Here is a 21,880-nt window from a genome sequence, read left to right on the forward strand (position 1 = left end):
CTTTGACCTTTAAATTAGGAAAGCACTCCATTGTTTTTGCCCAACCTGCTAAGAAGAAAGACCCCATGTGGCCTGTAACTTATAATACGATTTCTGAAAAGAAATCCTACTTTGTGCTTCCTGACATGCCTATCTCTACTCCTATTCCTGTCATAAACCCCCCCCAGATTGGGAGCAAATTGGAGGAAGATTTGTCTATTTCTGATATTGCAGGAGCTGGTTTGGGGAAGGAAGAGCCGCAAGTCGCTCCAGCTGTGAGGGAGCCCATCATTTCATGAGGCAGTCTTGGTTGCCTTAGCTATGGCACTGATGAGGAAGTTGATGACGAGCCGATCAAAGTGAGAGAGTTCGACTTGGATTCTGACGAGTCGGAGGAGGTCATTGATCGGGGGGATGAAGAAGCTGTTAACCCGTTGAGTTCAGCGGATGTTGAAGCTAAGAAGGGTGCAGCTGAGAAGATAAGCACCGTTGAGGCTACCTCTTGTAGCCAGAAGCCGACGAAGTGGGCCATACCGTGGCTGTTCTTGATCAACTATTAGTTGATCACCTGCTTTACTAACATTTTATTGCTTTTAGACACTCTTTTTATTGCTTGTTGTGTGTGCGAGACTTCGCATTTTATTTTGTTTCTTAGGATTTTTAAGTACTTTAGACTTTGGTTTGGGTTTTGCGCAATTTTTGGGCGCGTATTATTGTGCAATTGCAGGTTTTTAGACCCCATTAGCTCAAGTAATTCAGCAAATAAGAAGAAATCAGAAAGTTGCAGCAGCTTTCCCAGTCGATCGACTGCCTTCCATGGTCGATCGACTGAGTTGCGCATCTCAGGAGTTTCTGTTCATGTTCACTTAGGTCGATCGACTGCCATCTATGGTCGATCGACCACTGCCGCTGTTGTACCTGGTCACGACCTTTGCCCTGCTGTGTTGGGTCGTTTTGCGGGATTAAGGGAGTTTTCTACTCTATTTTATTTCCCGACTCATTTCTGATTTCTTCCATTTTCGTAACTTTGCACATAATTACTGCTTCTTTATTGCTTTCTCGGTTTTATGCGTGGTACTTTGTTTGTCTTTTCGTGTACTTATTAGTAGCATCACTGCCAGCTCTGAAACCTCCTAGCTCACGCTGGTTTGGGGAGGTTTCCTTTGCTGCGCTTAAAGTCTTGTGAGTTCCTAAGTTCCACTTCATGTCATATTTACTTGTTTTCTCGCAAATTCCCATTTCTCTTTTGTTTCATTACATAATTTTGCACAATGGGGACATTGTGCGATTTGGTTTGGGGAAGGGTTTTGCGTCGCATATCATTTGCTTGCATTCACGTTTACATTTTTGTTTTGCATCGTTTATTTCATTTCCTATATATAAAGAAAATTCAAAAAAAAAAGAATTGAAAAAATTTCGAAAATTTCAAAAATATTCGCACGTTTATTTTAGCATATAGGTCGAGTCGGAACGGTGGTATTTCCATGATGACATTGCATTTGCATCCGTTTATGCCTAAGCCGTGCCTAATTGACATGTTATTAGTAGAATCATTTGCATAGTCTACGAATTTTCATTACATTTCTTGCTGAACTTGAGACTTGACTTAGATTTTTGGCAAACTACTTATATTTTCTGAGGTTTAGAGATTATAACTGGTGACATTTATGACCAGTTTATCTAGGATGTGAGTAGTTACTCCTTATGAGACATGTTACATAAATGTGCATAAATATGAACTTAATCTGCTTAATACCTGTACACATTCGGTTTGTGGTTTGTTGACACATGTGGTAGAGGTTTCCCTTTTCTTATTACGCACATAAGCTCCACATTGCCAAAAACAGCCTTTTTGTCCCATTACTAAATCCTACATTTAGCCTGCCCTTGTCAAGCTAGTAGTCTATGTTCTTGGGATTGTTACTTAGTTTTGGTGGCATATGCTCTTTTGAGATATTGATGGGAAGATGAAAAAGGAAGGAAAAGGAAATTTAAAAGAAAGAAAAAAAATAAGAAAGAAAAAAAATGATTCGAAAAAGAAAAAAAAAAGAAGAGTTCTGTACTGTTCAAAGCAGTCGATCGACTGCCAAATTTGGTCGATCGACTGGGGTCCCAAAAGAAAATCAATTCGCATGATTTAGTCTTTATTATTTGGCGATTTTTGCTCCCATGTTGCATTTATATCTTATGGAGAGTTGGTTGATTACTTTTATACTGGAAATTGTGAGTTTTGTGCTTGCTATAGCACCGTGTCAATTGATTTTGAGCAAGAAGTTGGATATTGTCACATGGTTCCGTTTTGGTACTAGCTTGATCACCTGTACCTCCACTTTTCCATAAATGTTTTGCCTCTTCTTGCCCATTACCTCACATATCCCATATATACCTCGGCATGTGTCATGGTCATTTGTTGGTTGGAGTGCATATGTACGGTTATAGAGATTACTTTCATATTATATTGCAGGCATGTTCTTATAGGTCGTAGTTAGGTGAGAGTCATTACAATATAAATTCTTTCTATCCTCTTATATATTCACCTGTGCTTATGTGTGATATGAGCGACCCGTGAGAGTCCAATTTGATAAGTCTCTATGGTTGACGGTTCAGCAGTTTTTAACGACTACATAACTCGTTTGCATGATTCACATTACTAATTGATTACTGGTTAATGCATTAAAATGGTTTAGGCTTTACACTTTGCAATTCGCTCTGAGATTGAACTCGTTCCATTAGGTCATTAGATCGAGTCTAGTTCTTGCTTGGGGACAAGCAAGGGTTTGGATTGGGGAAGTTTGATGCGTGTCTTTTATATGATGTTTTACATCCTATTTTCCACGCATTTCAGAGCTCATTCATGTAGTTTATGCTACATTTCTCTCTGTTTCCGTCTACTTTCGTATTTTTGTACATTATTGCAGAAATGTGAAGAATTCAGCGGAAGTCGAGCTAAATCCGTCCCCGAGTATCTTGCATTACATTTGACGTGAAGAATTCACTTAAGGAACGAGCTTGGTGCGCATTCCAAGGCCCAAAAGACAAATCCACGAGAAGTTTAAAGAGGATCACCAGCTTAAGCAGTCGATCGACTGGCCCCCTTAGTCGATCGACCAACCCACGGGATCCAGAAGCTACTGTTCAGCTCAGAGCAGTCGATCGACTAGGTATCATGGTCGATCGACCACATCGCTGCTTCAGACGAGAATTAAAAGATCAAGGAACTTGAAGCCTATTGTGTTTAGGTTTTAATAATAAGTGTTATGTAAATTTTCTATATAACGTAACCTAGTTTCCAGGGATATTCATTCAGAAATTTACCTAGTTTTACATTCAGTTTTAGTTTATCAAATAATTAGGGTTTGGAATATTGGTTTGCATCGGATTTTCGTACTTCTAATCATTCCGCTACAATTCCTCTGCAAATTCGGTATTCCTTTTGTTCTATTTCAGTTCATCTTTATCGCATTGATAGTATAGAAATTGTTAGCTAGTTTCCCAAAGCCGATATTGTTGTTTTATGTTGTCTATTTGTTCAATCGTTTTAATCATGAATTCCGTAGATTCAATGATCAATCTTACTGTTGTTTTCACTGTAGTTATGAGTAGCTAAATTGCTTGTGCTAGGATGTAAGGGAATTATAGTGTAGGCGGCGTAGAATAACACGGACAGAATCGCTTGTCAGTCGATCGACTGACATACTTGGTCGATCGACTGACCACGTGAGGTATACCTTCTTTTTAATTGTTTTAAATGTTATATTTGACGAATCGAATGCATGTGACCAGTTGAATGCTTATTATATGACTGACCCGTTAAATCGAGAGATAGGGACAGTTGTTAGATCACCAATTAAAACGACTAAATTATGCTGAGATCGAAAGATAGGTAAAGTTTAGATTATTAGTCACTTTTCAGGACGAGAGTCAGTATTAGTGATATTAGGGAATTATAGCGAGATTGAAAGATGCTATCTGTTAAGAGTGGACCGAGAGGACCTCTTGTTTCCCGCCTCATGTGTTTGATTTAGACCGACTTAGTTTGCTGCCGCCGAAACTATAGTGAACCGACCATCCTAGTACCCCTTCTTTTATCTGTTTTATCTGTTTATTTAGTTTATTGTCTTTTATTGCCATTAGTATAAGACCAAATCAAATCAACTCCCACTTTCGTTACCGTAGACTAAATTAGACAATTAGAAATTACATTCGCCTCCTTGTGGTTCGACCCTGTTACCACTAGCCTAGGTTAGTTTTAATAGGAAATTATAAATCTTATTTTTGGTACTCACAACGACGGGTATCAATTATTTAGATCATCTCAAGTTGGTATAATCCCTTTACTCTTTACTCTTTATTGTTTATTTCCTTAAGCTCTTATCATGTTTATACTTGTTGTAATGATTGACACCATTAATGACATATTTTCCATGATAATGAGTGAGTAGTTTCCTTTAGCTAGGATTAATGGGTAATTAGGGGAAACCAACATGGGGAATAATCATGCTTAATCTAATATGTTTTCTTAATTAATTTGCTTGCTTGTTGTGATGTCAACCTATGCACATGTAATGTTTTATGAAATGCTAAGCCTATGAATCCTATCATTTACAACCATCTCTTATCTATTCAACTTGACTTGTAAGATATAAACCAACTCGAGTCTTGTTAGACCATGCATAGAAGTGATTAGGAGAAAAGTAAGTCGACTTGTAGGTGTTGTACAATCTAATCGATTCGGCTCCGGGACCCAACTCTTCCTAAGAACCGTAAGACATAATCTAACTTGGTTCCTCTACAACATTAATTGCTTGCAACTTTGTGAACATGTTTGTATGATCAACTCCCATGAATCCCCTATGAACCCATGATATCCTAGCACTTTTAATCATTTGTTTACATCCTTCTTTTTTATTGCTTGTTCTACTTTATTGCTTGCATTAGTTTAGACTTTAGAACACAACTACAAACCCCAATAATTGTGACACTAGCATAAATTGAGATAGATAGACTTAGAACCCAAAGCACACCGTCCCATGGATCGACCTCGACTTAACCACTAACTAGTTGTTTGTTGAGACTATAAATGTGTGATTGAGATCCCCAACGACACTATCATCAACAAGAATGTATTTTCTCATATTCCATGCCCAATTCTCTAATCGTTTTTTTAGCGTCATATGTCTGACTCGGAAGAACATTACCGTCAGGAAGCATGTCACATAGCAGAGCTAGAATATCCGTAAAAATCTTATAACTCCACCCATTTGTCCCCTTCAAGTTATATAACTTTACCACCACGGACAATTTGGTATACTTCTTACAACCAGTAAATAAAGGCATTTCATATTGATTCAACTTCTCAATTAAATCATCAGTATTTATTTCCCCATCACCGGTAGCTTCAAAATCATCGAATTCATCATCTTCAGCAAACGTCTCACCTAAAACAACTTCAGGTGTAGGTGAACGATTGTTTACACAGACATCATATCCCTCATCCCCTATATCAAAACCAGCAGCTTCAGGTGTATGATTATTTACCTCTACATCAGATTCCCCATCCTTATCCTCTAATTCTCCATGAAAAATCCAACGCCTATAATCTCTACTGAAACTATTCTTTTCTAAGTGTATTTTGACATATGGGATAGGCAAAATCCTAATATTACCACATCTATTACAAGGGCAGGGGATTGATGAGTGGAGATGAAAATTTTCACTAACGAAATTGTAAAATTTAGTAATTCCATCATTATAAATGGGATCACCAATTTCACCATCAATCATCCAAGTACGACCCATATATAAGCCAGTAGCTATGAAAATGAAATTACCTTTTTTTAAGCTATAAAGATTAATGACGGCGACGACGACAAAGATGACTTGTTCACCATCAGTCATTCTATTATTAATACCTTTAAAATTTCATTTATTTTTAGAGTTGCATAATCTAAGACGGTTCCTATAAGAACTGTTGTAATTGTGCATGCATGTATGAGGTGAATGTTGGGGCTGGTGTCCTTTACAGTTAGTGCAACGACTTATAAATCTCTAAAAGGATCAAAGGGTATACTTTTGTATCATAATCAGTTGGTCCACGTTTATCAATAACGGTTGGCTTGCTAGATAAGTTTGACGTTATTGTCATACAGATGGCGGTGATCAACTGGTCCCTAAAAGTCACACCTATAGGATACGTTTGAGAGATGTGACGGTATGAAAATACGGATCATGTAGATGCAAATTTGACTAACCGGTTAGTCGAGTTATTTGACTAATATTTAGTCAAAATATGATGTTGAGATATTTTATTTAATACGGATTAAATAATAATGGCTAAGACGAATTAAGCGGTTAATTCGTAAAATTGAATATAAGCGTTTTATATTTAATTAAATGTATATTGAATATAATTATACAATATTGTCTTTGTCGGACATGTATTAATAATTCAACTAATCCGTGTTATTAGTTAATGTTTTAATATCCGATAACCGATGACAGTTTATAATAAACACCGCGTCGTATACATTTTAGCCTCGGACCACGAGTTAAACATAAGGAGAAAATGGAAGCCCATTTCCTCCTTGATCCACTCGGCCAAACCGAGATTAGGAGAACAAAAGGAGAGCTCCTCCTCTTGTTTAACCTAATCATTCATTTGCAAAACAAAATTAGGGTTTTGGGAAAAGTGCCTCTCGAAATTCGGATCTCTCATCCAACACAAACTCACAAAACAATCCTCTCAATATTGCAAGGCAATTAGGGGATTCACTCTAGCACAAGGGCATTTCTCGGACAATCTTGGGTGCAACATTTAGGAGGAGATCTACTTTGATCTCTCATTGCCATTTTGCACTAGGACCGAAGGTTATTTCTAATCTTTATCGTTTCATTATGTTTTTCGTTTTATGACCATAATCACATGTAAATTTTGCGTTATAATCCTTATATTTAGAGGGTGTTATACGGATATAACCCTATAAGTGGTATCAGAGCGAGGCCACGTAAATTTTTCTATGTGATTTTCATCAAACGATTTTTGAATCGATGATTTTTGTTCAAAAAATGTCACGGCTGGAAATTTTTTTTTCCCTCGGCATTTAATTTTTTTTTTTTGCTGCGTGCTGCGTTTTTGAGCCTTGGGATCCGTGTCAAGTTTACACGGTAATGTTTGTCTTTTGTTTTGTTTTCATTTTCGATCATTGCATATTGTATTGTAATCGATATTCATTGCAATATGTTAAAGATCGATTAAAATGATTGCATAAAATTTCATGTGGCTAATTTTTTTTTGAAAACCGTGTGGCCTTCTTGATCACGGCCTGTTTTTCTGTTTTTTTGCATCGTTATGCGTGCCACACAATTATTGTTAGATCATTCGATCTTTTGTTTTCAATCGTTCTTCACATGTTTTAATTTTAACCGATAATTATTGCAATATGTTGAAGATGTAACAATTGTAATTTGATTTCTATACGGATTAGATTAAAATTGCAATTGTGTTTTATCAAACCGTTTTGTTTTGAACTCTTGTTGCTCTCGTTTTAGCCGATTGATTTTTTTTTTTGGCCTTTTTAGGCTCTCGGCTTTTCAGCCTTTAATAAAAAAAAAAAAAAAAAAAAAAAAAAAAAAAAAAAAGTTTCTGGTACTGTTCACGTACAGCAGTACAGGAAGAAAAAAAAAAAAAAAAAATTTGTTTTTTTTCGGCCATTTATGCATAAAACGGATTTATGCTCTCGCTTGAAAGTGAAACGGTTCACCCACGAACAATCAAACTACTTTAAAACGATTTAAAGTAACGGATTATCACGAATTAAAATTAACTTGACTAAAGCGGTTTTGTCATATAATTTTAATTATCTTTGGTGGTTTGGATAAATTTAACATAGTTACGGAATTATGTCACGAACAAATTTAATTTAGTTGATGCATTTTATTTATCGTTCTTGTTTAATTTGAATGCTTTTAATTACGTATTTATTTATTTTTGCAAACGGTTGTAACTTAGTGTGGCCTTAGTAGAACGTGTTACAGTAATGATGGAACACGGTCTTGGTTGTATTTTGAGATCTCGTATCTCCATTTTTATTTCTTTTAATTACAGTTTTTATTTAGAATGTAAATAGGTTTATATTTGTAAATTTTAAATTGTAATCTTTGAGAAGACCAAAGATGGAGACCGGATGCTCACTCCCGCTACATGGATCAAGATGGAACATCAAGACAAGCTTCTCGGGTCCAACGGTGGATTCCAAAGTTGTTTTATGTTTTATTTTACTAGGATAGGCCACACTAGGAATTTTTATTTACGTATTGCATTCATTTATTTATTTTATCGTAACGATAGTATGCATCATTTTCCGCCTAAAAACCAAACCACCTAATTATTGCATGAAAACTGACACATATAGAGGTCACGAGTTAGTTTTCTTTGACATTCTCATGTCACACGTTTTTAAGCCATCACCCAAATTAATTCAATCACGCAGACGCTAGTTATTCGTTCACTTAATATGAATTATAATTTAGTTGATGGGATCTTCCTCGTATAAACAAAAATTGAGAACGGTCTTTATAGGTCAAACTCCAATGAGTCCCTTCTTCGTCGGTAGGCATAATATGACCCCTTCTACGTCGGGTAAGTTGGAACCGATTGACCTATTTTATCTCAACACTATGATCACTCGTACGATCCTGTGATTATGGTGGACTATAGATAGGATTTACAGAAATCTATCGACCAAGAATTCTTACGGAAGAATTAGCTAAACAGTTGGCTTATCAATTTACAGAAATTGAGTCTTGGGATCACTTGTATCATTCTTGAGGGAGATCAATTATGCAAGTGCGAGAGTCTACACGTTAAAATGTATTTTTAAATAGACTTAAATCACCTCGATGAGTTGCTTATTTCGTTTTTGTTTTTCTTTCTTTTTCAATGTAGATCACGAACTTTTAAATCGCTAATATCAAATGGCTGGTTCTACGATAACCCAATGCCAAGTGCCACATTGGACCGTGAGTCCCGGCTTCGGATCTTCATGAATCGGATGAATCGGTCTACTCGATCAAGAATGATGGATCAAACTTCGCGGATCGGGAGGCGGCATTACGGAATCTTTGCCGCTGACGACGGAAGCTCAAATATCTATTAGAGCCCATCCCGGCAAACCCAGGTCCCACGGCTAGAGCTCTTTGAAATCACCAAGTTTAATGATTTCGTATGGAAGCGGGTGCGATTAAAAACGTACTCATTTTTGCAATGGAACCCAATTTGCGGAAACGCTTCATAGCCCATGGTGCGAACAAGATTTTCACCACGCTCACCAAGGAATTCTCGAAAGCACCGAGAATCGTGACCTATGAGCATACCACTCGCTTCTTTGATGCGAGACTCCGATGGGCCAACTGTTAGCCCACACATTCTCATCATGATTGAGAATGTCGAGAAGTCGGAGACCTTTGATTGTAAGATCGGCGAGAACATTGTGATCGACCGCATGCTTCACTCACTCCACGATGGTTATTCGCAATTTAGAGCGAATTACTATATGAATGATTTGAAGAAAAGTCCCCATGAATTGCACTCCCTTCTCGTACATGCACCGAGAAGGACATGAAGTTCAAAGTGGGAGCTTGAAACAGGATGTTCTCGTTGTGACAAACAAGGGGAAAGGTAAGGGCAAAGCTCGGGCAAACCTAGCAGTAGGTAAACCGAAGTTCAAGAAGTCGGGTCCAGGGAAGAGTGGGCCTGGTGAGTCGAGCACCTCATCGGGCGCGACAAAGAGCAAGACCGAAAACATGGAATGCCATCACGCCACAAGATGGGCATTGGAGGCGGACATGTCCTGTTTATCATGAGGACATAAAAGCGGTCGCGTTAAACTGTTGGTATGTCTTCTTCTTCTACTTTTATTCATATGATTGAGATTAACCATGCAAGTTACGGAACTTGGGTACTAGATCCTGGTTGTGGTTCTCATCTGTGTAATCATGTGCAGGGCCTCCGAAATCTCGAGCCTCTCGTAAAGGGTGAGGTTGACTGCGTGTTGGGAATGGAGCAAGAGTGGTGCCGTCTCAAAGGGGACATATGTGATCCAGCTTCCTAGCGGATTTGAGTTGTCATTATATGTCTGCTATTATGTACCTAGTCTTTCCAAAAACATTATTTCTGTTTCCGCACTTGACAAACTTGGTTTTTCATTTGTAATAGAGAATAATACTTGCATTTTCTCATTACACGATATGATTTATGGCAAGGCGGTCTCCATGAACGGAATTTATGTTTTAGATCGACGATAGAAATATTACACGTAATGAATAAAAAGTTAAAGGTTGGTGACAAAGATCAAACGTATCTATGGCAATGCCGTATGGGACACATTAATGAGAAACGCGTAAAACAGCTCATTAAAAATAGAGCTATCTCGGCCTTTGATTTTCAATCATTTGGCACGTGTGAATCATGTCTCATCGGTAAGATGACTCGGATTTCCTTCAAAGGTGTTGGAATGTGCGCTGCTGACCTATTAGGGCTCATACACATGGATGTATGTGGTCCTATGTCAATCACCGCACGAGAAGGCTATAGGTATTTCATCACTTTCACGGATGATTTAAGTAGATATGGCTATTTCTACTTAATGAAGCACAAAAGTGAATCCTTTGAGAAATTCAAGGAATACCAAAATAGGTGCAGAACCTATTGGGTAGAAAGATTAAAACACTGCGTTCAGATCGTGGTGGCGAGTATCTTTCTCACGAGTTTGATCAACACCTTAAAGACTGTGGGATTGCCCTACAGTTAACTCCACCTGGAACACCTCAATTGAATGGTGTGTCCGAACGGAGAAATCGAACACTACTTGATATGGTTCGATCCATGATGAGTCACACCGTGATGCCTGACTCATTATGGGGTTATGCTCTTCATCATTTTGCTCTAATACTTAACCGAAGTCCGTCTAAAGCTGTTAACAAGACTCCATATGAACTATGGAAGGGAACGGTCCCTAACTTGTCCTTTATACGGGTTTGGGGCTGCGAGGCTTATGTCAAGTGGAGACACGAAGATAAGCTCGGCCCGCGATCGGTCAAGACATACTTTATAGGTTATCCTAAAGGAACACTTGGTCATTACTTCTATTCGCCAACCGAACAACGTGTTTTTGTTGCGGCTAGTGCGACATTCTTAGAGAAGGAATTTCTCGAGAATGCAAAGAGTGATAGAACCTTCGACCTGTCGGAGATTCCAGAACCAAATACCGAGCAACCATTGGAGGAATCTATTCCTTCAATCCCGGCTACGGTTAACATTCCTGAGGAACCTAGGAGGTCGGGAAGAGTCTCTATTCCTCCAGACAGATACATTGGTATGGTCGAGGAACATGACATAGATGACGTTCTACTCTTAACAAGTAGTGAACCCGCAACCTATAAAGGTGCCATGACTAGTTCTGACTCAAAGTTATGGCTTGAGGCCATGCAATCCGAGATGGACTCTATGTATGAGAACAACGTATGGGATCTTGTTGACTTACCTGCTAAGGTTCGTCCCCTTCAATGCAAATGGCTTTACAAGATAAAGCATTCTGTGGAAGGTCAACAAGATATCTACAAAGCACGACTAGTTGCTAAAGGTTTCACCCAAGTGCCAGGTTTGCACTACGATGAAATTTTTGCACCCGTAGTCATTTGCGTTCCATTCGGATTATCTTAGCGATCGCCGCTTTTCATGACTATGAAATTTGGCAAATGGATGTGAAAACCGCCTTCTTAAACGGTTTTGTGGAGGAAGAGTTGTACATGGTACAACCCGAAGGTTTCATCGATCCACAACATCCTAAGAAACTGTGCAAGCTTAAGCGTTCCATTTATGGACTTAAGCAAGCATCTCGGAGTTGGAATCATCGCTTCGACCAAGTGATTAAATAAAATGGATTTACTCGATCGGTCGAGGAACCATGTCTTTATATCAAGTCGAGTGGGAGCAAGATTGTCTTCCTAATATTGTATGTCGATGACATACTCCTGATTGGGAATGACATACCTCTCTTAACTTCGGTGAAAGTATGGTTGAAAAACCATTTCCAGATGAAAGATCTGGGAGAGGCACAAAGAATTCTGGGCATCCGTATCTATCGAGATAGATCACGACGGATGCTATCTCTCAGTCCGGAGTCTTACATAGACAAAGTCCTAGAGAGATTCAGCATGACTAACTCCAAGAAGGGGTTTCTTCCCATGGCTCCAGGGGTGCATTTGAGCAAGTCTCAGGCACCAGAGACTCGGAAGAGAAAGAGCGCATGGCACGGATACCTTATGCCTCGGCAATAGGATCTATCATGCATGCCATGATATGCACACGTCCGGACGTGGCATATGCATTGAGTATGACAAGTCGATTCCAACAGCATCCAGGTGAACCACATTGGCTGGCTGTCAAGAACATTCTTAAGTACCTACGGAGGACTAAAGATTGGGCATTGACTTATGGAGGCGAATCAAAGCTATGCGCAACCGGATTCTGTGAGATGCTAGCTTCCAAACGGATCGAGATGACTCGAAATCTCACTCTGGATTCGTTTTTACTCTTAATGGCGCTGCGATCAGTGGAAGAGTTCGAAACAAATCAATTAAGAGATTCTACGATCGAGTCCGAGTACTATGCCGCGTACGAAGCTACAAAGGAAGCGATATGGATGCGTCAATTCTTACATGGACTATCTGTAGTGCCTAGTTCGAATGACCCGATCACCATCTATTGCGACAATAGTGGTGCCATCTTCCAAGCTAAGGAGCCTAAGTCTAGCAACAAGTCTAGACATGTACAACGGAAAGCTCATCTAATCCGAGATTACGTGGAGCAAAAGGAAGTAGTGATAGACAAGATTGCTACCGATGATAAACATAGCGAGATCCTCTCACTAAAGCATTACGACAAGATAAGCATGAAGGGCATGTTAATTCCATGGGAATTAAACGTGTTCCTAAGTTGTAGTACTCTTTTATGGATTAGATTCATTCCCTTTTGTACTCTATACGACATCATCGTTTTGATATTTTATATAATTTTGTTTTTCATGTGGATTTGTACGACAAATTTTGAACACCAAAAAGTGAACTGAACAAACATTATATTTTTCAGTCCTTAATTGCCCACATGAGCTGATAACTCTGGCAATTATTTTGTGACGTTGGTTGATGGTGGGTTCAACGAGCCATAAGTCAACCAGTTGTGACCAATCACGAGAGGCGATTTATACGGATATTTCGTAGGACACAATTGTGACATCGACGTGGAGTCCTAAATGTTTTATAACATTCGGTGCCCGGTCGTGGATAGGACTTCCATGGTGATCCTAAGAGTCGATTCTTTTGACTATCGACTGTCTCTTGAGACTAAGGCAGATTTTGGGTGACTTTGGTTTCTCTCTCACGGTCATCCGTAACAGGGGGCCAAGTAGATTGTTTCGGGTCATTTCATGTCGTGCTTAGATTGGAAGGAGTTCGAGTTGAAGGAAATATTCAGCCTTTATCAGGTACTCGATATTTCTCAGGGCCACTCGAGGAGTCAGAATCGAAATGCATGGCCATGCTCGGATACGGATTCGTTTTATCAGTTAAGTTACTCTCTAGTCGGGGAAACCACTCTAGATACAGATCGATTGTAAAATACGACCTTTGCGGATCCGGATCTGCAAATTGTTTTACATTGAGTGGGAGAAATTTTAAATGAATATGAGAATCGGTTATCGCACATACACTTGTACGGACAAGTGGGAGTTTGTTGGGGCTGTGTCCTCCAGTTAGTGCGGATAACGTCATTGCACATGCACTTGTACGGACAAGTGGGAGCTTGTTAGGCTGGTGTCCTTTACGATTAGTGCAACGACTTATAAATCTCTAAAAGGATCAAAGGGTATACTTTTGTATCATAATCAGTTGGTCCACGTTTATCAATAACGGTTGGCTTGCTAGATAAGTTTGACGTTATTGTCATACAGATGGCGGTGATCAACTGGTCCCTAAAAGTCACACCTATAGGATACGTTTGAGAGATGTGACGGTATGAAAATACAGTCATGTAGATGCCAAATTTGACTAACCAGTTAGTCTGAGTTATTTGACTAATATTTAGTCAAAATGTGATGTTGAGATATTTTATTTAATACGGATTAAATAATAATGGCTAAGACGAATTAAGCGGTTAATTCGTAAAATTGAATATAAGCGTTTTATATTTAATTAAATGTATATTGAATATAATTATACAATATTGTCTTTGTCGGACATGTATTAATAATTCAACTAATCCGTGTTATTAGTTGATGTTTTAATATCCGATAACCGATGACAGTTTATAATAAACACCGCGTCGTATACATTTTAGCCTCGGACCACGAGTTAAACATAAGGAGAAAATGGAAGCCCATTTCCTCCTTGATCCACTCGGCCAAACCGAGATTAGGAGAACAAAAGGAGAGCTCCTCCTCTTGTTTAACCTAATCATTCATTTGCAAAACAAAATTAGGGTTTTGGGAAAAGTGCCTCTCGAAATTCGGATCTCTCATCCAACACAAACTCACAAAACAATCCTCTCAATATTGCAAGGCAATTAGGGGATTCACTCTAGCACAAGGGCATTTCTCGGACAATCTTGGGTGCAACATTTAGGAGGATATCTACTTTGATCTCTCATTGCCATTTTGCACTAGGACCGAAGGTTATTTCTAGTCTTTATCGTTTCATTATGTTTTTCGTTTTATGACCATAATCACATGTAAATTTTGCGTTATAATCCTTATATTTAGAGGGTGTTATACGGATATAACCCTATAGTGAATAATGGTCAAACAACCAATAATAATAGGGCATGCATTGGTAAATTAAAATCACAAACTTTTCAGTTTTCACAGTGGATCTGTTTTTACAACGGTTTTAAGAAACACCGTTGTTAATTGGTGTAATATGACAACGGCTTTAAAATAACCGTTGTTGATCATATTATGACAACGGCTTTAAAATATGACAACGGCTTTAAAATAACTTATCAGTTTTCATTGTGGATCTTATTATGCCGTTTTCATTCTTTTTTATTATTATAAGTAGAAAGTTGGTCATTATAATATTTTATTTGGTGGATTGCATTTGAGTGTAAGGACTTAATTAAAACATAACAAATAACATTAATTATTAAACTTTAATTCAAATAACCACCATAATCAAAATACAACTCATAATGTCAGATAATAATTAAAGACTTAATTAGAATCTGATGAAGTATTAGGATAGTCTTCATGCCCAATTTCGGCATAGATCAAGTCGTAGATCGACTCTTCATCATCAGCGGGCAGCGCAAGTGGAATGGCCTCTTTCTCCCATAACATAGGCACGATGGCAGGAATGTGATCCCAAGAACAACAACAACAACAACAACAACAACAACAACAACAACAACAACAACAACAACAACAACAACAACAACAACAACAACAACAACAACAACAACAACAACAACAACAACAACAACAACAACAACAACAACAACAACAACAACAACAACAACAACAACAACAACAACAACAACAACAACAACAACAACAACAACAACAACAACAACAACAACAACAACAACAACAACAACAACAACAACAACAACAACAACAACAACAACAACAACAAACAACAACAACAACAACAACAACAACAACAACAACAACAACAACAACAACAACAACAACAACAACAACAACAACAACAACAACAACAACAACAACAACAACAACAACAACAACAACAACAACAACAACAACAACAACAATACCCTCCATTCTCTTCACCACAAACGGAGATGCCTTTCGACTTTCACCAATGGAGAATGGGAGTTGATTCTCAATTAACTACCATTCATCAAAATATTAACCAAATGAGGGAATAAGCCAATACAAGATGGTCCATTCATGAACAACACCACCAACAATACCAAGAAGATATGGAAGAACAACTTCATTTCCAAGAAGCTAACTATGACATGTTGGTGGCTCTTAACAATTTTCATATCCAAGGCTTCCTTCACACATTCAAAGGATATGATCAAGCTCGAATAGATGAGAGCAATGCCGCCGCGGCACGGTTCTCAACCCGGAGACAACAAAGAAGAGGAAGAAGGCACCCGGGAATTGGGGCTGTCTCAAGTTCACATTCTTGAAGGCAAGTTTGGATGTTCACCTTCACTTTGAGGACAAAGTGGAAAACAAAGTGTGGGGTGGACATGAGTTCCGAAATTGTATAAATTTTAATATATTCCATATAATGTTGTATTTCATTTCAAAAAAAAAGGAGAAAAGAAAAAGAGAGAGAGAGAGAGAGAAAAGAAAGAAAAGAAAAAGAAAACCCGGCTAGGATGAAAACCCGAAGGGGCATCCTAGGCAAAAATGGGAAAGTGGTCGAGGTCAGAGTGAAAATCCGAAAGGGCACTCCGGGCAAAATGAAAAAATGAGTGCGAGCCACAAGAGATAGAGTGAGGAGAAAGTTAAACAGAAAACCCGCAAGGGCAGGCGGTTTAGGCAAAATGAGAGATTTAGGAAAATGAAAATGTTGAAACTCTCAAGTCTTGTCACATATTTTTACTACTTCCTACATGGTGTTGGTGACATAAGCAGAGGTGGTAAAGAAGGTCGGAAGGGTAGGCTAGTAGTATGCCAAGACTAGGACGGGCATTTGGAAGCTTATTTTGGTACTAGTGCTTGGCATACTTGTTGTTTGGAGTTGGATTGCTTTGACTTCTCTTATGCATTGATAGTGTGGTTGAGTTTTGGTTATTTGAGTTGTGAATTGTTGGAGTTGTGTGAAATGTGGAGGAATCCGAGGTTGCCTACTTGTTGAGCTAGGAGATGTTATGATGAATATGGTGACCTTGTGTTGAACCAAGTGGAGTGATAAGGGGGAGTAATAAGGATAATGTTGATGATTTGTGAGTGAAAAGTGAAGGTTGAATTGGTGGATTTAGGAACACTCTTAGAAGAGGAAAGGTATAAGGAGGGCGCGTGAGTGAAGAGCGACTTCTTTATGGAGGACTTTGGTCACTTATTTTATTGAGGAACATATGGAGACGGAATAGTGACCATGAGGTAAAATGATGAGGGTGATACAAGAAGGTTGGGATGCGAGAGAAGAGGTTATGTCCATGTAAGCTTCCCAATACTTATTCTGTGAGCCTTTTGTTGATTGATTGGTTCTACAATAGTTTGCTCGGGACGGGTACAACTTCCAATTAAACATGATATGCGACGAAGTCAAAAGATAAGCATATGACCCAAAACAGGGGTCACTAGATCGAGTACAGCCTACTCGGTCGAGTAGGTGAAGGTCAGAAGCACGTATAATAAATTACCAGGGCAACTCGATCGAGTAAGGGGTACTCGATCGAGTAACAAGAGGTTCACTCGATCGAGTAAGTGCCACTCGATCGAGTACCCTACGCATTTCTCAACACTGTCCAATTTTTGTAAAACGGTCATTTCTCACTCGTTTCTTGGTCATTTTGGGCGTGTGACCTATCGTTAGAATTGTAAAAGAACAAGCTATCACCTCCAATTAGAATAACATCAAAATCATATATACATCTCAAGTTATAACAGTTTAAAGACAACTCCTCTATAATTGAACAACATAACTATTTGATTTTCCCTTTCAAACAACTTAAATATCAACAAAGTGAACAAAAGAGACCCAATACTTGTAAAACCATTATCCTTAACCACATGTTACTATATACCAGAAGCCAAACAACAACATCTATCATGCTCATATAACATTCAACTTATCAATCATTTGCTACCCGCATGCTTTAACTTTATAACTTTTCGTAAAACAAAACATACTTATACATTACAAATTCTATTCCCATGTTACTACTACAACAATATTACAACTCCACTTCGTCACCTAAACATATTCTTAATCATGAAATTCATATTATCATGCAATTGTCACTCCGTCTTTTCCAATCAATTCATCCATTTCAACCATATTCTTCATCCAACATGTGCATATGAAACAACAGTAAGCAAATATATAACTTTATTATATATAAATTTACGCAAACAAAATCATATATAATCATATCACATCCCCTGCCTTCTTATTGAATGATCATGATACTTTCCAAAAATCTAAATTATTGATCAATGGAAGAACTCACATGTTACTAGTATAGCCACATTATAAATTCTCCCTTTTATCACATATCATGCTATTAATCATAAATCACATTCTTATGCAGTAATTACTTCATATTTTTCCACCACATCCTCCATTCAATCACATCTCATCCATCCATCATATTCATATAAACATTAGTAAACAAATAGCGATACCATGACACCCCATAGTGACCGGTTTAAAGCTGTAGGACAAGTTCGCGACTTTAGGACGTCTCCCAAGTCTTTGCATTAGCTCCTAACAACTCCTACCCGGGTTCATTTTATTTTGACTCCCTAAGTTCATTGGGTTCATTAGTTACAGGTTCCAAAATCGTCGCTCTGATACCACTTGGTAACACCCCCATACTCCAAGTACCTTACCAGGACCACTTAAGGCATGGGGATGCTACCATCTCAGTTACCCGAGGTAATGTATATAAAATAGACAATAAAGAAACATACTTTATTAAGTAAATTTAAAGCGATATATGTCCAATACCAAAACTGTTAAAGAAAATACAAATGTTCCAAAAATGACAAACCAACTTAGTAAATAAATGTTTAACGACACATCGGAAGACTTCTATACATCTCGTGGCAACTTAACCCAGTTATCCCATGCGCGTCCATCTCATACCTGCTCAATAACTACTCACCACCCCCGAATGGATCACCACAGTTTTCAAAACATTTAAACGGGGTCAGTTACTGATTACACAAAACAATACAACAGAAACAAAGCACAAGTCACCCAATCTCCATCACAACTCCACACACCTGACTACACACCAAAGTGTGTAGTCCTGCCAGAATACCCATCGCAACAAGTATTCCACACCGCCAGTAGAGGACCGCAGCCGTTCCCACCTAAGCCCCGCTCATCTCATCCGAGCGATAACCCATGTTCCTTAATGTGCACATCCCCTCTGAGGCGGGTTCCACAGAGGACGAATCAAGGGCGTGAAGCCATTCCCGCAAGTGACTCCCCTCAGCCGAGGACGCACCTCGAGAACGACAAACAAACAATCACAGCCAACCACATTATACAACAACAATCACCAATTACCAAATCCAATACGATATGAATCAACAACAATAAACCACCATCAACAACATTATGTAATCAATAACCGAGTAGGGAAACCCTACCTAGAATAAGTAAATCACCAAGATCGTCACAATCAGCTAATCAAAACCATTCTTCAACGCAATCACCTCCTATAATCACACAATCATACAATCATTATCTAATACACATCATACTCCCAAAAATCCCCAAAATACCCAATTGGGGTTTCAACCAAACTCAACGAAACAATATAAAAATTATACAAGAATCTTACCCTTGACACGACGAACTCAACGGCGTAAAGAACACGACGATCCGACAACCTTAGCCTTTAGGAATTGACAATAACGCGAAGAACAAAGCAACGTAACTCCTTTCTCTCTTTGTAATGTTTTTAGAAAAGTATAAATGATTAAGAAAATGACGGAAACCCTTAAATACTAATCACGCGTTATTAACAAATCCCGGCTAAAACAACTCGTAAGACCAACTTACTCGATTGAGTAAGTGACTTACTCGATCGAGTGCCCCTTACTCGATCGAGTGTCACACGTACTCGATCGAGTACCCATCAGGCAGACTACTGTTTCGTATAAAATCGTATTTACTCGACAGAGTAAGCTCCACTCGATAGAGTACCCATAGACATAGAAAACCGTAGTATTACAGAGTAGTAGAGCATATTCGACCGAGTGGATCATACTTGATCGAGTATACCCATACTCGACCGAGTATGTTTTCTGGGTTTTGACGTTGACTTCTGGAGTGGAAAACTCGACCGAGTACTGGAAGTACTCGACCGAGTATGTCGCCATAATTGACCGAGTGCTTCTTTGGCAGAGGGTCATGTTTATTTTGAGCCGTAGGCCTTTGTGCTTACGTTTCCTTGCTTCTTACCAGCTCAAAATGCCGCCAAAGAGGTCAGCCGCGTACATCCAAGCAACTGAGATGTTCACAGATGAGGTAGCCCGTATGATCGAACAGCAGGATGCACTCCTTGAGGCTCTTAAAAATGTGGGTAAGGGGCGGAGAAAACGGTGGATGCTACCCACCTGAGTACTATCATCGCCCGCTTCAACCCATCGACTTACGAGGGCGTCGGGGAACCTAAGATGCTCGATAACTGGCACCGTGAGTTAGAGAGCCTTCTTGAAGTGGTGAAGTGTACGCCGGAGTTAGCTGTTGAGCAGGTAGTGTACTACCTGAGAGGTGAAGCTGCAGTGTTGTGGTAGAATGTTAAAGAAGATGCCATAGCTTACTACAAGGATGAGGGGCGTGGTGCTATACCGTGGTCGGGTTTGAAGAGAGCTCTGAGGGAACAGTTTGTGCCGGAACACATCCGTCACAAGATGAGATCCGACTTCGATTCCTTTACCATGATTGATGACATGACGGTCACAGAGTACTATCACTGCTTCCTTGAGTTATCTCGCTATGCGGAAGACATGCAGTTAGGGCAAAGGGGTTTGGCTCTTCGTTTTGAGAGGGGGTTGGCACCCAAGATCATGAACCGGTTACCAGCTGGGGTTATCACCAATCTGAAGGATGCGTATCTGAGGGCTGGGCGAGTCGAGAGGTTGGTGGATCTATCCAGGGAAGCTACGGAGAGAACCGCTACAGAGAAGAGAAAAGCAGAGAGTGTGAGTAGCAACCAGTCGGGTCACAAGAAGGGCAATTTTGGCCAGGCAAGGGCTTTTTCAGCAGGAGCTGGGTTCTCAGGAGGATCGCGAGCAAGGGGTAGGGGTGGTGGACGGAGTGTTAGTGACAACTCCAACCTTACATGCTTCAACTGTGGGGGAATAGGCCACAAGTGTAACACCCCCAAATACCGAGGAGCCTTAATCAGACCTTCCTTAGCATTTAAGGGCGTTACCATCTCGGTTGCCCGAGGTAAGTAATCATCAAAAGTCGATAAAAGAACAATTATAGTTAAATTTACAAGTGTTACAACCAACTAACAAAATAAAGATACAACTCGTCAGCTACACGCTATCACTATCAGAACTCGTGACGACTCATCCCCGCCAGGACTCCAGCTATCAACCACATCAACACCTGCCAAGACCGACTGCTCACCATAAGGGATCACGGCAGACACATAAACAAACAAGACAACCACACAAGGTCAGTAACTGAGACAAGACACAACGTAAACCAACGACAATTATAAACACAATACAACACAACCTGTCACACACAATCACACCCACTCCAATCAATCTCCATCACCGACTGTCCACTGGACCAGCCCTGCCAATGGGGAACCGCAACCGTTCCCACCTAAGCCCCGCTCATCATACCGAGCTATAACCCTGTCCCATTAATGTGCACATCCCCTCCCGTGGCGGGTTCCACGGAGGGCGAAACTAGGGCGTGAAGCCACTCCCGCAAGTGACTCCACTCAGCCGAGGACGCACCTCGAGAACCAGAGACAATCAATCACAGACAACTACAAAACAACAACAACCAACATACTGTATACACCAACCAACTACCGCATATAATCTGCCACACAAACACAACGACAACACCACAACCACGACACAACAACCAACACACTAGACCATCCACAGAAACTGAGTAGGCAAACCTACCTTCACGCGACTGCCACTATTCCATGCCAACA

This window comes from Silene latifolia, unplaced genomic scaffold (genome assembly GCF_048544455.1).
Source record: "Silene latifolia isolate original U9 population unplaced genomic scaffold, ASM4854445v1 scaffold_57, whole genome shotgun sequence".
Lineage (NCBI taxonomy): Eukaryota > Viridiplantae > Streptophyta > Magnoliopsida > Caryophyllales > Caryophyllaceae > Silene > Silene latifolia.